Here is a 26,242-nt window from a genome sequence, read left to right as displayed (position 1 = left end):
CAATAGCAAAAGCAATAAGCATCATCCAAAGAGAAGAGAAGAGAAGTGGTGTTGGTTTCTCCTGAGGCAAGGATAGGATATGTGACCAGGTTACAAATGGTTTATAGCTGAATACTGACCAGGAAATGTGAAAGTCCAGGAAATATGAAGGTCATTTTAGAGATGTAACTCTCCTGGCTGTCAGTCATCGCTGAATATATGGAGCACAAGATAACACACTGCCATTCTTGAAATGTTTTCGCTTGACTTATAAATTTCTCAGATGTATAAAAAGTTATCCAACGAAACTCACAGACAAGACAGAATCCCAACAAAGCCCAGACTTGAGCTATAGTGGAATAAGGGTCTTGTTTAAGAGCCGTCAGCTTTGAAGTTGCAATTTAAGAGAATAAATTACAAGATCAAAGTACGATATAAAGATTTTTTTTTTAAATAAAGCAGAAACTGTAAACCTCACAGCAAATTACGGCATGTTGTTAAAAGAGATTAAATTGGATATACAGAAAACATGGACTTGAGGACAAACAAGCTCAAATGTGAGCTACTGCTCACTTACGTATCCCCCCACTCTCGCTTTGTCACAATGCAAGCAATCGAAGGAATAGGACATTTATTATGAATGTTGACTTAAACAAATAATTAACCCTGAAACATGCAAGTAAAGAGCAGTGTCTCTCCCCAGGGATTTCAAATAGCATCCTGGGAAACTGTCATTTTGAAATAGCATTTTGCTTCTTGAAACAGCATCAAAATCCACCCTATATGTTTCGTAAATACAGTCAGTCAGTAAACAGGAAGTCAATGTGCGACAGACCTGAAAACGGTATACACGGTATAGAACCCCAAGCTGAAGTTTGGTACCAAGTGGCTATGATTTGTGGTTGCGGAGAAAAAGGGTGTTTCAGACGAAGATCTGGAGATACAGACGGACAGACAGAGGTAAACCAGTATAACACCCCCCCCGGAGTAGGGGTATAATAAAAAGAATTGCTAAACCATAAACAGCACACGTTACGTACAATACGAGTATGTTATTTGTTATTCTGAATCAAAAACACACTTTACAGAGTACAGTATAGTATAGTGTATAATGTATAGTAAGAGCTCAGACAGTGAAATAAAAACTAGTGAGTAAATGAGATACAAGTGAACATGATGAGAAAAGAAAAACAGGAAGTGAAGCAAAAGAGTGCAAATTGATTTTCCATAAGACTGACAATTAAAAACGTACTGTATACAAATCCATATTCAGCATTATACAGTCTTCATTAATGTGCTATGAATGCTGCATTTATAATGCATTATCAAATAATTTAAAGTCGTAATGATGCATTATAAAAGCATTCAAGTGAAAAAAGACTTCAGCAATTCATCATCTGTTTATAAGAACACTAGGGATGTTAACCGATGACCGTTTGACAGAATCAACGTCAACCGGTTAATTTTTTTTGGTTGTCGGTTTAAAAAAAATCAATCGTTTTGAAGCTGCCGATTTTGGAGCAGAGAACTTGGAATTCTGTGTTGTAAACGCTTGGGGCATGCCATGCGGTGTAAGGACGACCGCTGACAAATCAGAAACACCCATTCAGTCATGTCCCGCCCTCCCGCCCCAGTTGAAGACAGCTGCCACTCAGCAAAAGAAAAGTGTGGACACAGGCTTTTTAGCTTACAAATTACTATTCTGGGTTTTTTTTTAATTATTATTAGAAGGCACATCGAGTTTAGTCCTGCCTTGGACAGTGCATTCTGAAAATATGTTTCGGTCTGTAGCCAGCAATGCATGTTATTGCAGATCATATCTCTCCACACAAACTAAAGGCGCAGATGCCGACTTTTGGAGGGAAGGGGAGAGAATGAAATGACAGCGGTGTCTGGAGGGGGAGTGACAAACGCAGCTTTTATGTCTGTGAGCCAAGTCGGTGACGGCTTCAGAGCAACTTCAATACCATGCAGTAATGGCGTGTTGATATTGGTAACGGCGTTATAACGATTGTAGCTCATTAATTAGATTACCCGGTGTTATAACAGCCTTTATTTTAACGCCGTTATTCCCATCACTGAATGTTGTGTACTTCTTCTAGCACTTGACTTTATTTTCAACTTCATCATGGCCAACTGAAACTGTCTCTAAGCTGGAGCCATTTGTCCTCCGCTCCAATACAAACCCCTCGACATCAGTGCCGCGTTTGACTAAATGTTTCGCGCTGTAGAAAAGGTAAATGTGAGTGGAGGGCAACGACTGGGACTGAATGTGCGGATGCTCGTGGTTAGATTTAGAATAGATTCTAATAATTCCAATTCTAGAATTTTAAACGGATGCAAACGGCGTGCCTTTTGGCGGATGCCGCCTTTTTCACGGCTGAATCGTGCAAATCCGATTTTTTTTTTTTAGGGGGGGCGTTGGAGAGTCTGAATAATTTCATCAGAGTAAATTCTGTATTAAAATTACTAAATAAGCAAATGCCGTTACAGTCCATGAAACATAGGAAGTATGAGAAGAAAACAGTAAATCAGAAAGCTACGCACGTTTGCGCAGCTTCCGCGAAAACGTGCGCAGCTTTCTGATTTACTGTTTTCTTCTCATACTTCCTATGTTTCATGGACTGTAACGGCATTTGCTTATTTAGTAATTTTAATACAGAATTTACTCTGATGAAATTATTCAGACACTCCAACGCTCCCCCTAAAAAAAAAATCGGATCTGCACGATTCAGCCGTGATAAAGGCGGCATCTGCCAAAAGGCGCGCCGTTTGCATCCCTGTTTAAACTCATAGGTTAACCGACTTTAACCGGCTAATGAGGCTCGGTGGTCGGTCAAGATTTTTTTTTAGTTTTCACCATCCCTAGTATACACTAATGCATTATAAAAGCACTCATCGGATTTAGTATGGTATAATGTATTTTTAAAAAATGTAAATCATACTTAAAAGATGTTTCATGAAGCTTCCTTTATTTTGATTGTAAAATGGTCAGACATCATGCACCAATTTAAATAATATTGGCTGGCATTGAGTGGTATCATCTCATCTCATTATCTCTAGCCGCTTTATCCTTTTACAGGGTCGCAGGCAAGCTGGAGCCTATCCCAGCTGACTACGGGCGAAAGGCGGGGTACACCCTGGACAAGTCACCAGGTCATCACAGGGCTGACACATAGACACAGACAACCATTCACACTCACATTCACACCTATGGTCAATTTAGAGTCACCAGTTAACCTAACCTGCATGTCTTTGGACTGTGGGGGAAACCGGAGCAACCGGAGGAAACCCACGCGGACACGGGGAGAACATGCAAACTCCACACAGAAAGGCCCTCGCCAGCCACGGGGCTCGAACCCGGACCTTCTTGCTGTGAGGCGACAGCGCTAACCACTACACCACCGTGCCACCCGCATTGAGTGGTATATCAGATATATTCCATTCAGTTAGCATGATGCTGAACAAGTCGAAGACAAGTAGCTGAATGGAATATACTTGATATACCACCAAAAAAAGCCAGCCAATATTATTATTATTATAATACATACACATTCCTTTCGGGTGTTCAAAGCATCTCTCTCTTTCAAAATTCTCCAAAATCTTCCGTATTTAACAACACAAACCTGGTGGCTATGTTTGTTTACAAATGGTCACAGTTGCTTGCTAGCATGCAAGTTTTAGGACTCCAAAGTATCTCTTTTCCAGTTTTTTTTTTAATGTCCGTTGGTATGTTTTTCTCTTGTAAATATGCATGAAGAATATCCAATAAAGTTTTGGTAGCCTTTTGGGTGTTTAACGCGTTTCTCTTTCCTGGCGAACAAAGAAATGCTTCTGCACATGCGCAGCAGAAAACTTCATTAGATATTCACATCAGCTCCGACACGTGACGTCATGTCGTCTTGACAACCACACAATATCGCAAATCATATTCAATGCTCCTTCTCCATTGGGTACAGTGACGTAATACACGTAGGATAAGCGATATGCGAACAATATGGCATGCTATCAAACCAAATGAATGAAACCTGCTAGAAGGGAAGAGAATACATGTTTTTATTCCATTGAAAAAGTGTCCTGTATGTATAATACACATTATATGTATACTTTATGAACATGTAACATGTGAATACAATCTGAAGAAACCGAGGTTTAGGTTATAATGCTTGATAGCTTGCAGAACGTTAGAGCCAGTGGTAAAGTCGTGCTTATGATGATCTTATGAACAGACCATAATGGTTTCAAACAGCTTCACCGTTTCTGTTCAATGAAGCACAGCAGAGATGATATCATCCCGCCTTCACTGTGAAAGATTGGTCTCTGGCATGGGAAGAGAGGAGGCAGAGAAGGAAAAAAAAAACACAACCTCTTGCAGATCAGTTCAGATGTTTGAAGCCCCCCTAAGTGAATTCATCTCTGATCTGAGGAGATGTGGAAGTCCTTCAGGTAATGAAGGTTAAACTCTGAGTGTAATCTAAACACTCACTGCACAGATCAAGAGTGGGTTTTATAAGCAGCATGCTAATTTGTGTATAGGGCATTTTACAGACTAAACACCTTTCATCAGAGACAGAGAAGAGCTTCTTTCAGCTTGTCAAGCAGAATACGTGAAGTCTGGGCTCAAGATGGGAAAACAAAACAAGATCCTCTGGGGAGATCAGCGCGGCTCGGTTTGTCACATCCCAGATGGTGTGCAAGTCGTGCAGACGAAGCGTGCTCAAGAAAAGCTGTCAAAATGAATCCGAATACATCTCCGAGGCCTGTGTGACAGGCATCCGATAGCAAATAGAACTGAGATGAGGGCATATTTAATATTACGAGAGAAGGAAAGAGAGCCTGGTCCCAAATAGATATTATCCAAAGTGCAAATAAGCATGGATCAACTCTGTTGCTCATTCGCAGTTCATTACCTTGACTGGCGTGAATGACAAGAGCACGGCCTGCTCCGTCGTTTTCAATTTTGCTGATGTACGCCAAGGTGTCATGAGTGCCACAGAACTTCCATTTGCAAACAGGCCTCATCCCCCCCCCAATCGATGCTTTAATTATGAAATAAAACGCATTCAAGCGCCGAGCAGCTCCTATACTCATTAATTATTGAACTAAGCACATTAAAGTGGCTGAGGGCCAGCCGGAAAAGATTACAATTTACCCAGCACAATCGTAAAGCAGCCACCAGCTCTGTCATTAAACCCACCGGGCTGAAGAGCAATGTTCTCACGCTTATCGCTGACTAAGCGACGCATTACACAGATTTTCTGCACTGGGTCGTATATTAAAGATTCTCAAATGAACCATGGAAAAAGTGGTTAGCATAGATGTTGGGGCTGATTGGGCAGTGCTCATAGGAGTACATCAGCTGACATTAACCTACATTAACGTTTATAAACATTTATTCTGGAGATACTACTCCCCCCAAATGTGACTTTTTTGACATTACATCAGAGTTAAGTGATATAGATTTTTTGAAATAACAGTAGGTTATGGCATTTTATGGACTGATGTACATTTTCAAATCATTACATGACAACTTGTACAATTACTTTATCTTATGTAAACCATGTTTCATACTTATGCGAATAAGATAGTTATGTATATTTCCTATGGATCAGACATAAAATGCAGTTTCGATTAGTTAATATTTTGGATATGCAAGGAAGTAAAACACTTAGATGACATGCTGTTTTAGGAAAATAATCAACGATGGGATGGTGTTATGTAGCCCAAGCCGAAGCAGCGTTGCTGTTACCATCTTGAAGTTGATTATTTTCCTATAACAGCACACTGATTGCCTTCGGGATGAATAAAGTATCTATCGAATTTGCTGTCGATTACAATTTTTGTTGATTAAATAATAATGATGTCATACATTTTATCCATTTATAGTTACATTTAATTATAACTCCTCTGTTCTGAAGATCCAGCTTTGTGTCTGACTTTTAAAGAAGAAAGAAGCCTTTATTTGTCACACCTATACTCAAGCACAGACTTAAGCACAGTGAAATTCCTCCTCTGCATTTAACCCATCTGAAGCAGTGAAAACACACACACACACACACACACACACACACACACACACACACACACACACACACACACACACACACATACACACAAGTGAGCAATGAGCACACACACATACCCAGAGCAGTGGGCAGCTATGCTACAGCACCCAGGGAACAGTTGGGGGTTAGGTACCTTGCTCAAGGGCACTTCAGTCCAAGACTGCCCCATGTTAACCTAACCACATGTCTTTGGACTGTGGGGGAAACCGGAGCACCTGGAAGAAACCCACAAAGACACAGCGAGAACATGCAAACTCCACACAGAAAGGCCCTCCCGTTGGCTGCTGGGCTTGAACCCAGAACCCTCTTGCTGTGAGGCAACACACCATGCCGCCCAAAGCACCGACATTGCAGGCTCCTTCCATAAATGCCAAATAGTCATCTACTTACAGAAGTTTAACACATCAACTACCTATCAATTACGCACATTTTTATAAAACTCGTTTATGTGGAGCATCCACAATACAATCCCTGTGTAAGATGTTATAGAAACGATAACAGATTTAAACAAGCAAGTGAATATAAACCTGTGATTTGAATCACAGCTGGAACACCTATCCAAGCTGCTCTTATAGAAAACTAATCAACACTTTCCGACCAATCAGATTCAAGAATTCAACAGCGCTGTGGGAGAATCAGGCTTGTAATACTCAAGTCCAGGACTCTGACTCGAGTCCAACTTGTGCCCTAATTTTAAGGACCTGTGACTTGATTTAGACTTATTAACTGCATTCGGACTCAAATTGGAGACGAGGACTCCGATTTATTCTTTATTTTTTGCAAAATGCTGTAATAATTTGGCATAAGATATTTATATCAACATTAAATGTTATAGTAATTTTGTGCAAGAGAATGCACATTCACCTGTTCATGCGTCATGTTCAGGAACAAACTAACGTTAATGGCGCTAAAATGCCTGGAGAGAACGCCCCTAGGATTGCCCACTTTGCTTATACACACTTCTCGTGCACTGGGAAAAAATGCACTGCTATGTGTTCCATGTAGGTGCAATTAGTTTAAGTGAGTGATCAACCTCATTAAATCTGAAGGTTAATAATTAAAATTGAATCAGTCTCATTTGAATCATACCATTGAATCAGTCTCACTGAATCGTTTTCATTGAATCATACCATTGAATAAGTCTCATGGAATCAGTCTCATATCATTAAATCACTCATGGAATCAGTCTCATTAAATAATACCATTAATTTTGGTGCTTAATAGAAATGGGCAACTGGACTTGCTTGAAAATTCTTGAAAACGTTTCGCCTCTCGTCCAAAAGGCTTCCTCAGTTCTCTTTTTTGTCTTTTATTTTATTGAAGTACAGATAATGTAATCCTTACGGCTGAAAACTTTGTTTTTTATTATTATGTGCCCAAGTGTGCTGTCTTATATTGTTCTTTGTTTGTTAAATGAACAAAATCCATAATAAATGTTTAAAAAAAAAAACAATGCAGGACCCACCCTTCACTATGTGTTCCATCAATCCTTTAAACGTCAATCCCCAAAATCAGAGAGTGGGTGAGACGAGGATTAACCACTACCTTTATTCTATGCTTTTACCCCCGAAAAAGAATGTGGACGAACACTAATGGGTAGTTGTGAACATCCCTGTGCATACACACAAAACCTTCACCACTTGTGCTCTCCTCAATGTCTCGCCTTGCACCAGGCTTTGGTGGATTGAGGTCTTATTGCAACCGGAATCCACCAACGCGTGATACGTATCCCCTTGAACGCTTACTAGTATGGACCCTTTTCACGTGACGTCACAACAAACGCGGCCGCCATTTTGGACGTGTACTACCAGTAGTTTACCACAGCCAGCATTGAGGAACGGCAGCAAAGAAAGTGTTTATTTTCAGCAAGACTTCCATCATGCCACTATATTGTTGTGCACCTGGATGTAGTAACCATCAACAAACAAGGCAAGGGTTATCATTTTATCGGATCCCGACGGAGAAGATGGATAGCGGCCATTAACAGATTGGCAGCCCTCGGCATACCAACGCTTGTGTAGTGACCACTTTGTTGGAGGTAAGACGAATAAAATTAGCCAGAAAAGGCATTACATTGCTGTTAACATTCTGTGGCGGCGAGTGTGTAACCAAATAGGTTAAAATAACCCATTGTAACCTCTTTGTTCTTCTGTAGTAGCTATTGTTGACTAGCTAATGTCAACAACATCATAGCTGGTATGTTACTGTAGCAATGTTTACGTTCAGTCATTTGGATGACTGTTAAAACCTTTCAGTCTCAAGTTTTTCCTTTACTGGATTTACTAGTTTACTGTAATTATGATCCGGCAGCTATTTACACCGGATCCAGTGTAAATAGCTGCCGGAGCCAACGTCCGAGAATTAAGCAGCGCGCTCCGGCTTGCTTCCGGAGTGCTCCGGCCGAGGTTCCGGAGCTCGCTCCGGCTTGCTCGCCCTCAAATTAAGCGGCTTGCTCCGGAGCAAGCCGGAGCGCGCTGCTTAATTTGAGGGCGAGCAAGCCAGAGCGCGCTGCTTAATTCTCGGACGTTGGCTCCAGCAGCTATTTACACTGGATCCGGAACCTCGGACGGAGCACTCCTGGAGCAAGCTGGAGCGCGCTCCGGAACCTCGGACGTTGGCGTGTATGTGTATGGCGATGGGTTTTTAACGACATAGGTATACAGATCATGTGGGCCGAAGTCAGGTAAAGACGAGGGCTTCGTGTACTTCCGTACGTCAGTGAACAATCCTGGTGGAAGCAGGTAAACGTCGTTCTCTAAGCCTGCCAACCTCAATTTTTGCAACCTCTCCCTCTGCTCACCCTGTAAATGCCCTACGTCGCTGGATAGTGAAGGTGTTTTCTGCATCTCGCTCCTTTTTCTTTTATGTTTTTCGTTTGTCGCCTTCCTCGCATTCAAACTGATTCGAGCCGAAGTCCACTACATGTCCAAAATGGCGGTCGCGTTTACGAAGGTCACGTGACTGAAAAGGGTCTATACGATACACTCTGACCTGATCGGGGGCAGTCTCTGGTGCATCAGGGATCTAGACCCCCACTCTGTGAAGATTCTCAATCATCCAGGTCATAGTAAACTGTGGGTGGTAGAAATGGGCAACTGGACTTGCTTGAAAATTCTTGAAAACGTTTCACCTCTCGTCCAAAAGGCTTCCTCAGTTCTGTCTGACTAATAGGGAGTATCAGATATTTATCTTCTCCTGGATCAGAATCAGAATCGAATTCTGATGGCCAGCTCATCTAAGGTGTCATTGAGGCATCATGTTGGTGTGGGTCACTGGAGGCTGGGTGTGAACGGCGAGTCATTAGGGTGATCAAAGGATTGCCCGTTAGGGTGATCAATGGCAATCTGACTCCCTCTGTCCTCCTGTGAGTCACCGAAAACAGCTGGGTCCTGGCGTACACCCAGCCGTCTGGGAAGAGTGTCCAAGGCCCTGTCCACACGGCAACGGATTCAGGTGAATCCGATACAATTGTTTATCGTTTCGGCCTGGCATCCACACGGCACCGGCGTTTTGGGTGCCCCAAAACGCAATCTTTTAGAAAGGGTTCCAGAGTGGAAAGATCTGGCAACGTTGCCGTTGCGAAGTCGTCTGGATGAGTAGAACGGATTTGTTTACGATGACGTCACAACCACATGACTGTGAGTGCTTCACGCCGGGTAGAAGTGTATCGAACTCGATGCGAGTTGTCAACAAATCCTATAACTTGGTTCATGAAACGCGCTTACAAAATATTTTCACTGTGAATATTTATTGTGTGATGGTGCAAAGTGAGAGAGAGAGAGAGAGAGAGAGAGAGAGAGAGAGAGAGAGAGAGAGAGAATAGCCCTTAGGGCAGAGTCAATCCCGCCAGCAAAAATAGGGGAAAAAAAGGAGCGATCTCACCTCTTCAGATGTTGGTTTAAGTTCTACAATACATTCCTCAAAAAGGGCGTAGAACAACAAATTAATCCATCAACGTGTAGCATTCAATTTATTCCGGACCATTAAAGACGCCGCCTTCCGCGTAGAATCATACGTCATCCTCGCCGCCATATTGGATGGGTCAAAGCGGAGAATAAAGATTCATGTGCTGCGTTTAACTGTACCAACAGGTTTACCGTCCAAACGAGATCACATGGGATTACCTTTCACAGGTGAGACTGGAAAAATACTTTTCATTGTATTTGGTCATTATAATGTAATTTTACGAACAGATTTTTCTGACTTTGTGGCTAATATAAAGTCTCCCGCATAATAGTTTATGCGCATGCGTCCTTACTTCTTCTATTGTTCTGGTGTCTCCGAAGGGACCGTCTTACAGCGCCCCTAGAGGTGTGGCATGTGTATTGCATCGTTTTCAGCAAGCGTTGCCATATGGACCTGATATTTTACTGATCGTTGCCCATTTGGACGCGATATTTTTTTTTAAATAACATCTCGTTGCCGTTGTCGTGTGGATGTAGCTCAAGACCGCCTTGTAGATGTTTGACAAACGATGTCTTAGACCCCCACCTCTGTTCAGTGATGGCCGTTCCAGGTTGACAAAAATGGCTTCTTTAACTCCTCGCTCATACCAACGATCCTCTCTGGCTAAAATGCGTACGTTACAAGTGTCCTTTGTTGTTAAGATGAATGCAGACAGCCAAGTCCTGGCCTGAGGAACTGGCTCTCCTGTGTTGGGCCAAGCGCCTGTATAGCGGCTGTTTCGTCTCTCCAATATACGAATCCGTGCAATCATCACTGCACTGAATTGCATACACTACGTTGTCCTGTTTGTGTCTGGGTATTCTGTCCTTAGGGTGGAGCAGTTTCTGCTTCAGGGTGTTACTGGGTCTGAAATGTACCGGAATGTTGTGTTTGTAGAAGAAGATCCTCCTGAGTTTCTCGGATAGACCAGAAATGTAGGGAATGACAATGTTCTTGCGTTTGTTCCTGTTATCATCCTTGTCAGTTATGTTCCTTTTTATGCTCTTTAGGAAAGCCCAGTTGGGATAACCGCAATTCTGAAGTGCTTTCTTGATATGATTCTGCTCCTTCTCTTTTCCCTCTAATGTTGTAGGAATGTTCTGAGCCCTGTGTTGCAAGGTCCTAATGACCCCCAATTTATGTTCCAGTGGGTGGTGAGAGTCGAAAAGTAGGTACTGGTCTGTGTGTGGGGGTTTCCGGTAGACCTCGATACTAAGGCTTCTGTCTTGTCTAATGTGTACATCACAATCCAAGAAGGCTAGATTATTCTCACTGACATCCTCCCGAGTGAAGTTGATGTTGCTATCCACTGCATTGATGTGTTTCGAGAAAGCTTCCACCTCATGGATTTTGATTTTAACCCAGGTATCATCCACGTATCTAAACCAATGGCTGGGAGCAACTCCTGCAAAAGTGGTCAAAGCTATATGTTCCACTTCCTCCATGTACAAATTGGCCACAATAGGGGACACTGGTGATCCCATGGCGCATCCATGCTTCTGTCTGTAGAAACTTTCATTAAACTGGAAATAAGTGGTAGTCAGGCAGAGGTCAAGCAGGGTGCAAATCTGATCCGTGGTGAGTTTCGTTCTATCCAGTAAGGAGCTATCCTGAAGGAGTCGTTTTCTTACAGATCCGACTGCTTCTGTGGTGGGAATGCAGGTGAACAGAGAAGTGACATCGTAGGAAACCATGGTTTCATCTGCATCTAGTTTGAGGTCTGCAACTTTAGAAGCAAAATCTTGGGAATTTTTGACATGATATGGTGTATTACCAACTAGAGGAGCCAAGATGGTGGCTAGGTGTTTAGCAATGTTATATGTGACCGAGTTTATACTGCTGATAATAGGTCTGAGAGGAGCTCCTTCTTTGTGAATCTTGGGGAGTCCGTATATGAGAGGCACAGCTTCCCCAGGGTACAATCTGTAGTAAAGAGATCGGTTGATGGCTTGGTCCTTTTCTAGTTGTTCCAAACAGCTAACAACTTTCCTTTTGTAACCACTTGTGGGGTCCCTCCTCAATGTTTCATAAGTGGTTATATCACTGAGGAGACTGGTCATCCTGGAGTGGTAGTCAGCTGTGTTTAGCACCACTGTGCATCTCCCTTTGTCAGCAGGAAGGATGGTGATGTTCTGGTCTCTTTGAAGCACTGTAAAGGCCAATTTATGCTGACAACCCAGTCCTCACAGATAGCGTCGCAGACAGTGTCTGCGTAGCCCCCCCACCTTCGCAGACGCTCTGCGCGCACCTCCCAAAAATTGTGACCACCACAGAAGCCTCGCAGACAAGAGGGCTCTGATTGGTCCACTCTACATCCGCTGTACACGCACTTCCGCTTCCCTACTTTCCCGGTTGGTTTGTTTTCACGACCGCCATTTTTAAAAACACGAGCGAAGATGGAGCAGCATGAAGAGCGGTTGATCGAGGAAGTGAGGAAGTACGTACATCTATACGACTCCAGTTCTAGTCATTATAAGTAACCGGAGGATAAACACCCCACTAACCACACCCACCAACTACTCCTAGCGATTTCGCGACTTCGCGCCCCCTTGCGTTGTGGCGGTGAATAACATCGCGAACGCCTATTACTCCCCGCTCAACGATAAATTACAAATGTCTGCGAAAAGCTATCTGCGAAAGCCTTGTCGCAAGAGCATGCAGAGGCCTTAAGAGCCCTCCTTTCTTGAGAACTGAGGAAGCCTTTTGGACGAGAGGTGAAACGTTTTCAAGAATTTTCAAGCAAGTCCAGTTGCCCATTTCTACCACCCACAGTTTACTATGACCTGGATGATTGAGAATCTTCACAGACATGTTTGGTGCTTAATGATAAATTACCAAACAGCTAAATTATGGTATATTCCAAATTATTATGATCACTTACCATATTACATAAATCATATGCACCTTTGAATTCTTTTGAGATTGTGTGACTTCAAAAGTATTGGAACAAATAAAACACACAGCTTCAATAATAATTGAATTTATTATAACAAAGATAAAAATGAATAATAACAGTTGAAATATATACAAATGATATATACTTGATGAGATGTGTGTGTGTGTGTGTGTGTGTGTGTGTGTGTGTGTGTGTGTGTGTGTGTGTGTGTGTTTGGTGAAGACAAAAGATTAGCTTTGTGTGCTAATTAAGATGTGTTTGTGTGTGTGTGAGGCCTGGTGACCACGTGTTTCTGAGTAACACAAGAGAGTTAGCTTTGGTTGCTAATTGAAATGTGTTGACCACGTGTGGAGGCACAGATTAGCCTTGTGTCGCCAGCTAAGACAAAGGAATGCTAGCTAAGGTGTGTTTGTGAGGCCTGTGGAGGAGGGCCACCACGTGTTCTCCTTTGAGACAATGGACCCTTTTCACGTGACGTCACGACAAACGCGGCCGCCATTTTGGACATGCACTACCAGTAGTTTACCACAGCCAGCATTGAGGAACGGCAGCAAAGAAAGTGTTTATTTTCAGCAAGACTTCCATCATGCCACTATATTGTTGTGCACCTGGATGTAGTAACCATCAACAAACAAGGCAAGGGTTATCATTTTATCGGATCCCGGTAGATGGATAGCGGCCATAAACAGGAAAGACTGGCAGCCCTCGGCATACCAGCGCTTGTGCAGTGACCACTTTGTTGGAGGTAAGACGAATAAAATTAGCCAGAAAAGGCATTACATTGCTGTTAACATTCTGTGGCGGCGAGTGTGTAACCAAATAGGCTAAAATAACCCATTGTAACCTCTTTGTTCTTCTGTAGTAGCTATTAGCTAACGACATTAGCTAGCATTGTGTTCCTTTGCTGTTGGTAGACTGTCGGACAGATCAGAGGCAGTGTCCTACAAAAGCGCTTAATTTGAGGGGGAGCAAGCCGGAGCGCGCGCCGGAACCTCGGGCGTTGGCTCCGGCAGCTATTTACACTGGATCCGGTGATCCGACACCTCTTTTGACTATGTAACAAAAAAATAAATAAATAAATAATTAAATAAAAAAAATGCAAGTTTATTTAGTGTTAATGTCTGATTTTGATATCTGTCTTGTTGGTGATTTCTCTCATGAAACGACATCCACAAAATATCTGCAGATGAACTTAATTTGCAGTGTTATTACAAAACATGCCCAGAAGCGCAGCGCCGCGCCCCCCTCCCCCCTCTTTTTCCGCACCGGAGCCGCTCATCCTCTGCGCTCCGGGACCTCCCACTTTACAAATTAAGCACTGCCTACAAATAAGTGTTCAAAACAAGAGTTTTCAGATCAATACCTGTGTATGGCGATGGGTTTTTAACAACATAGGTATAAAGGTCATGTGGGCCGAAGTCAGGTAAAGACGAGGGCTTCGTGTACTTCCGTATGTCTGTAAACAATCCAGCCGGAAGCAGATAAACGTCGCTCTCTAAGCCTGCTAACCTCAATTTTTGAAAATACTTCTCCCTCTGCTCGCCCTGTAAATGCCCTACGTCGCTGGATAGCGAAGGTGTTTTCTGCATCTCGCTCCTTTTTCTTGTATGTTCTCCGTTTGTCGCGTTCCTCGCATTCAAACCAATTCGAGCCGAAGTCCGCTACATGTCCAAAATGGTGGTCGCGTTTCCGAAGGTCACGTGACTGAAAAGGGTCTATACAATTAGCCCTGGATGCTAATGGGACAAAAGAATTAGCCGTAGGCTAATTTCACTAGCTTATAACAGTACTGAATCCACTGAAATTTCGATGAGGTCAAGATGTGTGTAAATAATGAAATTAAAGTATTAGAAAGAAAGAGAGAGCATGCAAAACCTATTTAACAATTGAGAGATTAAAACAAAATGGAACAATCAATTCAATTCAACACGCTGTGTGTTTACAGTGTACACATTTAAACCGCTCCTGAGTTTAAATTCACACTTCTTCATAAAAGCTAATTCCTAAGACTAGGTTTTTATGCCCAAAATTGCCAGTCTTACTCAGTATTTTGCCTCTACGCAAAATTATGAAGAGATGTTCCGAGACTTTTGGAGTTTCACCGTTGTGAAGCCTTCCGTGAAGCAGAGGATTTCTTGGTCCGACGCGTGGTTGCTCGTGATGAAAAGAAAGTCTCTGATCAAACAATGTGCACAGAATTAATTAGAAGGATCCGGTCACTCCTAATTTTAAATTAACTGCTTGGGCCGCAGTCGTACGTACTTGATAATAGAAATAAAAACCGGTTGTAACTCATTTGAGTTAGATCGCGCGATTTTTGGATTTTTACTGTGGCCAAAGGTAAAACAAAGAAATCGCGCTGAATTGTGGATCTTGCAAGAAAAAGAAGAAAAGACATCCATCTTGGGTTTGCTCAGCGGAGCGAATCTCTTTGTGCCCGCAGACCGCTGGTCCAGACGGAGAGAGAGAAGTCCTTGTGTCCGTGTTGAAATCATGGCGCCAAAAGAGGAGGAGCTAGGGGTTTCCGGGTTTCTTATGCTTTCATGGAGGATGTGACGTTGGTGATCCCGCCCCTGCGTGCCGCAGGTCAACGCGGAAGCTGGTGATGGGAGTTGTAGTCCTTAGACGGACTGTACCTACATCCATATGTAGAAGAACTATCGAGGAGACGACGGGAACAACCTCGCACTTCAGTCGGCATTTGGTAGGACTCCACCCAGAGAAAAAAGTGACACGCTATGTTCATTGCTCTGTTGATAGTGGGCGGGGCTTGCATGCTGAGCGATGAACTAGCTAGTGTTAACCCTCTCATGTTATTTGCCCTGTTGATAGTGGGCGGGGCTTGCTGAGAGATTAACAAGCTTTTTATCTGTAGCCTGTTAACTAAAATGGGGCAATCGAGCAGTAACGTTAGCCCGACACAGTAGCAGAGACGTTTTCACATAAAGGCAGCAAAAGGCACCGTCAAACGGTGTAGTTGGAGTCTTGTTCTCGGATTCAACTCAAAATTTTCTTTAATGACTTGGACTTGACTCAGACTTGAACACTGGGGACTCGAGACTGGTGACTAAACTTTGAGTCAGAGTCTCGACTACAACACTGGGTAGACTCAAAATTAATGAAAGCAGTCTTTGAGAGCTGATGAGCGTTTTAATTAGTCTTTATAAATGTCTACACAAGTTTGTTTCACGAAGGCCACATGTCGCCGTTATGTAGCCATATGATCATAGAACTTAACAGATTTGTCTTTAGATTGAACATTCTGGCTTCCCTTTTGCTTCAAAGCAAAACAGTATTTGTTTACTATTTCAGAGCATTTCTGCTTGTGATTTTCAGTTCACTTGCAAAACAGATTGTCTCATTTTTTCACAACCGTGGTTCTCAAAATTAGACTTTTGGTGAAACCCAACGTTAAATCTAAAGCAATATGTAGTTGCACTGTTTGTGCATCCACGCAGTAAATGATTTCAGACCCATCCATATATACAGTGTTTGCTGATCCTTATCTGCTTCGGCTGAAAAATATATTCTCAGCTCACTGGGGAAAGAAATGCAGTAATGGGTTATTGCTATAGATTGATTCTGGTCAATCTCTTTCAGTCCTTTTGTGCTCGCAATGTTATATCTATTTTAAATTCCCTTTATGATACCACATCTAGTGCAAAGTGAACGTCATGATTCACTTTGATGACCCACAGAAATTGTAAAAAGAGAATAACTGTTAGCTTCTGTTATCTTTTAAACATCTGATGGTGACCTTTGAGCCTTTAACTTTTTTCTTTCAACAAGGCACTGAATAAAATTACGGAGGTCAAAACATATTAAAAAAAATTTAAATAAAAAAAAAAGCTGATCAAGAATTCAGGAGGCAGAAACCTTCCTTTAAACCAGGGGTTTTCAAAGTGTGGGAGAGTCAGCCCCCCCTCAGAGAGCAAATAAACAACAGCGCCCCCCCTTACAATTTTTGTTGTTACTATACTTAATGTTCCATTCGTATTTAAAAAAATGGTTGTTGTACACATTATTTTTTTTCTTTTACACATTTTAAACATCTGTGCTTTTTGAAAACATCTTTTTTACACATTTAAAACATCTGTGCTTTTTTAAAACATCTTGTTTTACACATTTTAAACATCTGTGCTTTTTAAAAAAATTTTTTACACATTTTAAACATCTTTTTTAAAAACATCTTGTTTTACACATTTTAAACATCTGTGCTTTTTTAAAACATTTTTTACACATTTTAAACATCTGCTTTTTTTAAAACATCTTGTTTTACACATTTTAAACATCTGTGCTTTTTAAAACCTCTTTTGTACACATTTTAAACATCTGTGCTTTTTAAAACATTTTTTTTTACACATTTTAAACATCTGTGCTTTTTTTAAAACATCTTGTTTTACACATTTTAAACATCTGTGCTTTTTAAAACCTCTTTTGTACACATTTTAAACATCTGTGCTTTTTAAAACATTTTTTTTTACACATTTTAAACATCTGTGCTTTTTTTAAAACATCTTGTTTTACACATTTTAAACATCTGTGCTTTTTAAAACCTCTTTTGTACACATTTTAAACATCTGTGCTTTTTAAAACATCTTTTTTTTACACATTTTAAACATCTGTGCTTTTTTTAAAACATCTTGTTTTACACATTTTAAACATCTCATAGCATCGTTAGCCAGTACCTCTTGGCAAACAACACACTGTGGCAGTGGAGCATCTTCAGATCCAGTCCATGAAAATCCAAACTTTAAATAATCGTGGTCATACTTCCTTCTTTTTTTTTGCTTGGCCCAGACTCTGTCTCCTCACTCACTGTAGCTTTAGGTACTAAAAATCGATCCATTTTGTCTCTGGCAAAGGCTAGCTGAAGTTCGCTAAATGTCCGCAATAGTAACTTATTCTGGTTTATTTTTCCTCATGTTGCGCGCCCCCCCCCGAAGAACTCTGGCGCCCCCTAGGTGAGGCGCGCCCCACACTTTAAAAAGCCCTGCTTTAAACGATTGGATTCCATTTTTAAATTTGTGTTTGTTAAAACCAATGATAAAAAGTCTGTTGTAGTGAATCTAGCATGCGTGTACTGCGTACAGGAGAACGTACAGGACCGTTGTATATTTCACTATACAAACGAGGTACACTTCGATTTGTACTTCATTTTGCGTAGTTGAGAAACTCTCAACCCAAACTTGATTTCGGTTCACGTCTGCCTTCTTGTTTATTCCTTAAAGTTACTGGTGTCACCTACAATGTTCTTGGATGAATCAGAAACAAAAAAAAAAAAAGAGCGCGTGTGAACAGGCTTCAGACAGAAACTGCTGAAACCCTCAAGACTCAACTCTTTAATGTCATGCTGGTGTTCTCTGGGAGCCTGGGACCTCCTGTTTCTCCTTTGAGCAAGAGAAATGAAAAGCAGGAGACAAGGAATGGTTCTTGGAGATGAAGAAAAGCCATCGCATTCATGCATAAATTACACCATCTGAGGAGAAACACCAAGGACATCGGCCCAGATGAGAAAAGCTCGAGCTGGAGAACCAGAAACAGACAGGTTCTCATCCCTGATTTCTCTCTTGAGTCAGGACTCACTGTTGTTTATGGAGCTTTCAGAAGCACAAAAAGCAAGCAGTTTGTTTTTTCAGGATTGAAACAGGAGGTAGGGTTTCTGTCCCAAGAGGTCATTCATCTCATCTACCTGCAGTTTAACACGGAGCTCTGGAGATGTAAGGATCAAATATACCTGATCCTATCAAGCTGTCACCTCTGAGACAGCAGAGGCCTAATTGAGAGATTTTCAAAGCCTCTTGGTGTCAGGAAAGCCCAGAGGATCCTAATGAAGTGTTGGAACGTAGCATATCAGATCAGATCAGATCTATACACTGAAGATTAGAAGCAAAGGCCACTATAATCCCTAAGGAGCATGGACACGTCTCATGCTAATGAGACAAGGACCAGCAAAAATCACTTTTAGACTGCGACAAGTTCACTGTACTCATAAGCGAACTTGGAAGCCAGAAGATTGTTCAACTCTTTGGATTGCCACAGATCCGGTCATGGATTTAAGAGAAGACTCACTGAATAAATAAAACGAACATTTATTTCAAAGCACTTTGGAAAGAAATCTCGAATAATTCACCCGAAATTTGTCCGAGGTGCTCCAGACAGGGCGTCATCATCTTCCAAACACGCACTGTTACACCGATGAAGTGAGGTTCTTAACCCCTTCAATCCCTAGCAACCCCATCCCTGGTCATACTGCATGCTATACTGCATACTGCATGATAGTTCCACACAACTATCAGGAAAAAGTGGGCAAAAAACACACAGCAACAATACCACAAAGAACACAAAACTGATTTCATGACTATAGTCCCATTTAGCCCTTGCAACTTACTAAGATAAACTTTAATTTTTATTATTTTTCAACACTGTATCTAAAAATCAACAGGCATTTAATTATTAAAAAAAATGTGCCGTTCATCTCAGGGAACAATGCAGGGCTGGACATTAAAGTGCATATCCTGGACCAAATTGTTTGTTTTTTTTATATGAAAGTATGTCCCTTTACACACTCATCCAGAAGGGTAATTTTGCACAAGGCCATCTGTCTACAGCACAAAAAAATAAAATAACAAAACGCGTCTGAAAAATCCCAAGGGAGTCTGGAGCCAGATTCGTGACGTTACCTGCGGAAGCGCCAGCAGGCTGCAAGAGCTTGCACGGTTTCAGTGCACAGCCTGTGTAGACCAAATTTAGCAGCTAGCGATTTTGCATTGAAATATGGAATTGTCACCTGAGCGCAATGTTACTTCACCTTTGGATGAAGAATATAATGAGATGTCAGAATTGGGGCTACATCTGTTTGGATTTGATGATGATTCAAGTAGTGAAGACGACGGAGACAACACCGAGGATGTAAATAATACGGTCGTTTTCTCATAAACAAACCAGCGCTGATGTAGGATTCAGAAGGAGGCGTCCCGCACGTGACGTCATGAAAATCAATGTTTCCTGGGAAATCCAAATGATAAGTTTTTTCAGAGGCGGACCAATTCGCCTCAAATGGTTTGATTTCAACTGAATTGTTCTGGTATTGCGCAAGGTAAAAAAATTGCACAAAATGCAAAATGTGACAGATATTTGACCAAAGTTTAATATAAAATAGGAGAATTACATTGATCTTGCTCCTGAATTTACCCGCGATATGCACTTTAAGCACTGCCCGATTGCCCGGAGCAAGTGAAATATGCATTCGGGCAAGTGGGATATGTCCCCGACATGCCCGACCGGGCAAGTTTGAATGAGCATACATTACGAACTAGCACCACAAAAATGAGGTTTTTTGATCATTTATTTCAGTTCCTAAAAGCGTCCCTCGCTACGTATCCACCTATTTTCTTAGTCTCGGTTTCATTTACTGCTTTGCAAGTTATTTTATATCCCCCCGCTGTTGTAGTATGGTATGTGTACTGTTTATAGACCCCTTGTGCATGACATCACGCATCACGTGATAATTACAGCTGAGGTCAGACAGACACCGTCTTTCATGCAAGCAAGGCTTAATCTGTCTTCAGTATGGTTCATTTTTGTGCTGTTTTTGCTTGTTCAAACAGAGAAATAGATAAAAGGCATTACCGTCCCCCCGCTATCAAAAAAATTTTAACAAATTGAAGCAAATGCTTCAAGAACAATGAGGAAATGAGTGGTTAAAGAATACGACAAGAGGAGCTCAGCCTGAAAACTCCAGAGAAATTCACGATTGCATTTAAAATGTATTTTACTAAAACTAAGTTGGAAATGAGGATGGAAGAGTTTGCTTAAGAATCTCGTTTTATTTTTTCTGCTCGCATTCGAGTCAGCTCCTTCATGAAACTGTTTGATTTTCTTACAGGTGAAGCCGCTTCCTTATTCGACACAGAAAACCCTGACTGGTTTCAAACAACTCGGGTATAAAAACCTCAACAAGGAGCAACACAAGTGATAAATCCTGAAAGAACAGATTAAGAGCAGAGAGAGCTGGAACTTTGTTTCTGTTATCAGAGGAACACAGTCTTGTGCAAAATACGTATACATCTTTTAGTTTTGCTCCATCATCCACCTCTAGGTTTATTTAAAAAAAAAAAAACCCGCGCTGCAGGTGGCATGGTGGTGTAGTGGTTAGCGCTGTCACCTCACAGCAAGAAGATCCGGGTTTGAGCCCCGTGTCCGATGAGGGCCTTTCTGTGTAGAGTTTGCATGTTCTCCCCGTGTCCGCGTGGGTTTCCTCCGGGTGCTCCGGTTTCCCCCACAGTCCAAAGACATGCAGGTTAGGTTAACTGGTGACTCTAAATTGACCGTAGGTGTGAATGTGAGTGTGAATGGTTGTCTGTGTCTATGTGTCAGCCCTGTGATGACCTGGCGACTTGTCCAGGGTGTACCCCGCCTTTCGCCCGTAGTCAGCTGGGATAGGCTCCAGCTTGCCTGCGACCCTGTAGAACAGGATAAAGCGGCTAGAGATAATGAGATGAGACATTATCCTGTCCGTCATGACGCAGCATGGGTTTTTTTTGTTTGTTTTTTTAAACCTAGAGGTGGATGATATTACAGACAAACAAAAAAACGATATATAAATATTCTCATACACAGTACTGTTCAAAAGTCTTGGTACCTTATTGTTTTCTTCATACAAACTTTGTTATAGATTTCTATTTTATGATTTCTACATTATCAAGTAATGAACCGACAGTCTGAGAGAGAGTTCTACTCAAACACACTGAACTTTACAACAGCTGCATACAAGTGAAATGGAAATAAATCGACCAAGGCAGGAAAAACTATTTTGGATAAAATTGTTATTGTCCGTTACAAGTAAAAAGTAACGGATAACCAAACTTCAACTCCTTGTGTCATCTTCATTTTATGTTGCAATTCACAACTATTCTATGGTTTTCCTAAAAAAAAGTAGTGCTTGCAAAATGGGGGCAAGTGGGTTTAAAAGTTAATGTCGAGCCCTGCAATGTCTTCTGAAATTTAAGTGAATTTTATTTCTGTGTAAAATAATTTTATGATTAACAAATATTTGATATTTACATCTATCGAGATGTTACTAATTACAGAAATTAATTATTTATAAGCTGGAATAATGTTTCTCACAATGATTTGGGTTTGGATCTGAATTTTTAGACTTTATGGAAGTGAAAAATCAAGATTTGAGTTTATTTAGTTTTAAAATAACCAGCTGTACAAAATTCAGTTTAACAGAAATGTTATGCTCTAGATCTAATGCATAGGAGAGAGGTGAGAGCAGAGAGAGAGAGAGATATGAAAGCTGAGAGAAAGACAGACAGAGATAGAGCTGAGACAGAGCAAAAGAGGGGTGAGAGCTGAGAGAGAGAGAAAGAGAGATGAAAGCTGAGAGAAAGACAGACAGAGATAGAGCTGAGAGCTGAGACAGAGCAAAAGAGGGGTGAGAGCTGAGAGATCAATGATTTCTTTTCATTTTACGATTAAAATGCATTAAAAAGCCTCAATGTGGGTCATCCATAATAATGAACCCCAGAGAACTCAGGTTTTTGAGGTATTTACAACAACCCAGCAGGTCGGGTTCGACACAACCTCACAGTGTACAGTGAGATTAACCCATTATGTGTTCTGTTATATACTGAGCCAGAACTGAGTTACAGAAACGAGTGTGCCATGCCTTGCAAAGGTTTTCACCCCGCTGGTGTTTTTCCTGCTTTGTTGTATGACCACATGCTGTCTGGCATACTCCAAACACTTTTTTTTCTCCCCCTTCGAGCAATGCCTTTTTTCTGGCCACTCTTCCATAAAGCCACGCTCTGTGGAGAGTACGGCTTAAAGTGGGCCTGTGGACGGATACTCCCATCTCCACTGTGAGTCTTCTCGGTTCCTTCAATGTAATCTTTGCTGCATCTCTGATTAATGCCCTCCTTACCCGGTCTGTGAGTTTTGGTGGATGGCCTTCCTTTGTCAGGTTTGTAGTGGTGCCATATTCTTTACATTTGGTGATAATGGGTTTAATGGTGCTCTGTGGGATGCTTATTTTATCACCCAATCCTGCTCTAACAAGGTATTGTTTTCACACCAAGGAGGTGAATACTTTCGCAAGGCACTGTATATATTTTATTTTCAGTAGACAGCAACATTCACTGCCCCCTTATTGCTTTATTCCATATCTCTATTAGCAATGTCACATTTCCAGGTAAAAATAGCTTAACAATAAAAAGGTCACACTGACATATCAGCTGAATTCATTCACACCTTCAATGCACCCTTTACTCTCAGCGGCTCTCCTCGCAAGAGAAAAAATTCAGACACAAAAACGCTGACTGCCAGAATATCGCGTTTTGCCCCTGAACTTGAATTAAACTGCCACGTAGGCTTGAAACAAAGCCAGTAAAATGGCATTGATCGGATCTTCCATAAAAAGCTCATGTCCATGCCTGGTCAGTGAGCTCTAGGGGTTCACTGAGCGGAATTAAATCAGCCGAGCTCATTGAAATTCACTGCGCTTCTGTTCAACATTTTCTTCACCTTAATGGGTAGAGAGACCTGGGGAATCTTGTCAGAAAGTGTGTTTAGTATAACGAGAAGTGGTTTTGACCAGATTTGCGCAATTTTGAACTTTTCGAACCTGTATAAGGAGTTGAGGGAGTGCAGACATCTACCTGTCCCTGACATGCTCTCGATATTTTATTGTTCTACCTTTAATCTTCACCAACATGCCAATTAAACAGCACCCAGTGTGTTACATGTCTGTTGACAGGTTTGCATACTTCAAACAGGCCTTTTAATTATCTGTAATGTTCGCTTAAATGACGCATCGGTGTACAGAGCATTAATGATGATAATGATGAGACAGAGAGAGAGAAAGACAGGTGGGACAAGCGTGGATGCACACGGACCGGTCGATCTCATCTGCTCTTTGCTCAAGCTAATGATTAAAAATGTTGTAGCCATCATGGGCCTTAATCCAGTTTAGCCCAGTGAGATGCTAATTCTGAATGTAATCTGTCCCTTGATTATTCCCTGACCTTGAACTCCATGGTAACATGATTAGAGAGAGACTGTAGGACATCCAGAGACAACATGCACAGTCAGATATTATTCACAACATAACGGATGAAACTAAATTGGAGGCAAATAACTGATGCCCATTAATTCCATTGCATTTTATTTAGGAACAGGTGTTTATAATGCTACGTGACCCCTACATCTGCTCTTGGTGACAACTGAGGGAAGACAGTAAGTCAGTATGTAAGCAAGTTAACAAGTCACTAAATAAATAAGAAGGTCTGTAAGTTAATCAGTTAATAAGTCAGTCAGTCTGTAAGTAGCTAAATAAGTCAGTATAGAAGCAGGGAAGCCAGTAACTCAGTAAGTAAATAAGAAAGTAAGAGGGTCTGTAAGTTTGTCAGTTAGTAAATTAGTATGTAAGTGGGTAAGTATGCTGGTCAGTCAGTCAACCAGTAACTGAGTAAGTAGGCAAATCAGCCAGACAATAAATCAAATCAGTTAGTAAGCAAGCAAGCAAGCTAATAAGTCAGTCAGTAAGTGATTAAGTCCGTGACTAAGTACCCAGAATGTTTGTTTGGGGTGGTATTAAATGACTAATAGCTTCACAGATTGTATAAGGCGATAATTAGATATAATCCTTATTTACTAATTTATACTTATTTACTAATACTTGGATATGAGCAATCGCACACTGATTGGCTACTCTACAACTAAGATATCAACTTGTATATTGTGAGTAAAGAAAAACAAAATGGCGGCGCGCGTTACTGAACCAACCGAGGATGAAATAAAAACTCCATTTGAAAACAAAACCCCAAAAATGATCAAATATTTAAAAGAAACAGCTAAAAGAAAAAAATATATATTATATATCAGTCTCAGAAACTGGTCTCTCATTTGGGACATTATGGTCAAAAAATAAATTTTCTAATTTTACTTTTTTTTTTTGCATTTACCTAACACTCAATGTTTCTTTTGTCATTTTTAATAAGAATAAAGATAGCATCTTGCTTTATCCTGGCCTCCACTGTGGAAATTTTTTTTTATTACAATTCAAATGCTTTTGTAAAATTAATTTACATATAAAACTAGAAAAGCACTCAGAGAGCACAGACCTCCACCAAGAATCCTTTAAAAAATTCTGGGATCCAGACGGTGATCCGGATCACCGACAAAATTTAATGGATTGTTACTTGTGCCCAGTCACACCTCTGGAAAAAATTTCAGAGCAATCCGTTCATAACTTTTTCCGTAATGTTGCTAACAGACAAACCAACAAACAAACGCTACCGAAAACATAACCTCCTTGGCGGCGGTAATAACTACGTCATGAAGAATTAAAGCCCCTCCTTCACAGATGAGTGAAAATATTGAATAAATTTCCTCTTTTTGATCGCTTGGGTTAAAAATGCCAAGTTATGATGACTGAATTGATTATTCACTTAAATATGAATAATATGATACATTTTGGGTATTTGATATGGCGAAATAGGACACAATGGAAAAATCAAGAACACACCGGAAAGATGAGAATAACGGCGCTGGTAAAAGAACAGCGACTGTACCAGCTATAGGTCGCGCGGGTCTCTGCTGCGGCACGCGAGCAACAGGACATCACTACCGCACCGGACGGAGTGCGAGGTGGGGGCGGGGCAAAATGACTGGCCGTAGATTCTATCCAAAAGTTCGATCTAAATTGACCATGGTTGCAAAATATTGGCCAAAAATACACAAACACTACGAAATATGAAAGTAAGATGAAAAATAAACATTCTGTTGCCTTATACTGCAAGACTAAAACAAAATAAAACTGTCAAAACTCACCTTTTCAGTGATAACGTCCGAACAGATCGCTCGCGTAACAGAAAGACCGCAAATGGAAGCACGATCAACTTCTAACTGCTGGAGTGGAAAATTCCATTCTACACATGCAAATTGTTAATGCGTGTCCTTCCCCGCACACAAATAACACGCTACGGTTAAAAAATAGACTACAACTCATTTTATAGCTCAGAAATTCATACAAGACCAGCTACCATCGTAACACATTCTGTAAGAAACATATTCTATACCTAACTTTCAGCTTTCGTTTTAAAAAACAAAATCGCAGATTTATAACTAAATTTTTATATAACGTAGTGATTTTAAAGTTACTACTTTTGGTGAGGTAGTGACCTCGACCCTGAGGCTTTCCGTTGAGATCAAAACACACGATCGTATTGGTTTTGGGTCTGCGGAAAATGGAGTTACAACGGTGATCAAATATTTTGCATGATGTTTTATTACGGTTATGATTATTCTGTGAGCACACCAATCCTTAGGTATATAAAGTTACAACTTAAAA

The sequence above is a fragment of the Neoarius graeffei genome, chromosome 25, assembly GCF_027579695.1.
Source record: "Neoarius graeffei isolate fNeoGra1 chromosome 25, fNeoGra1.pri, whole genome shotgun sequence".
Lineage (NCBI taxonomy): Eukaryota > Metazoa > Chordata > Actinopteri > Siluriformes > Ariidae > Neoarius > Neoarius graeffei.
The sequence above is the reverse complement of the archived record's forward strand: the minus strand, read 5'-3'. Positions refer to the sequence as shown.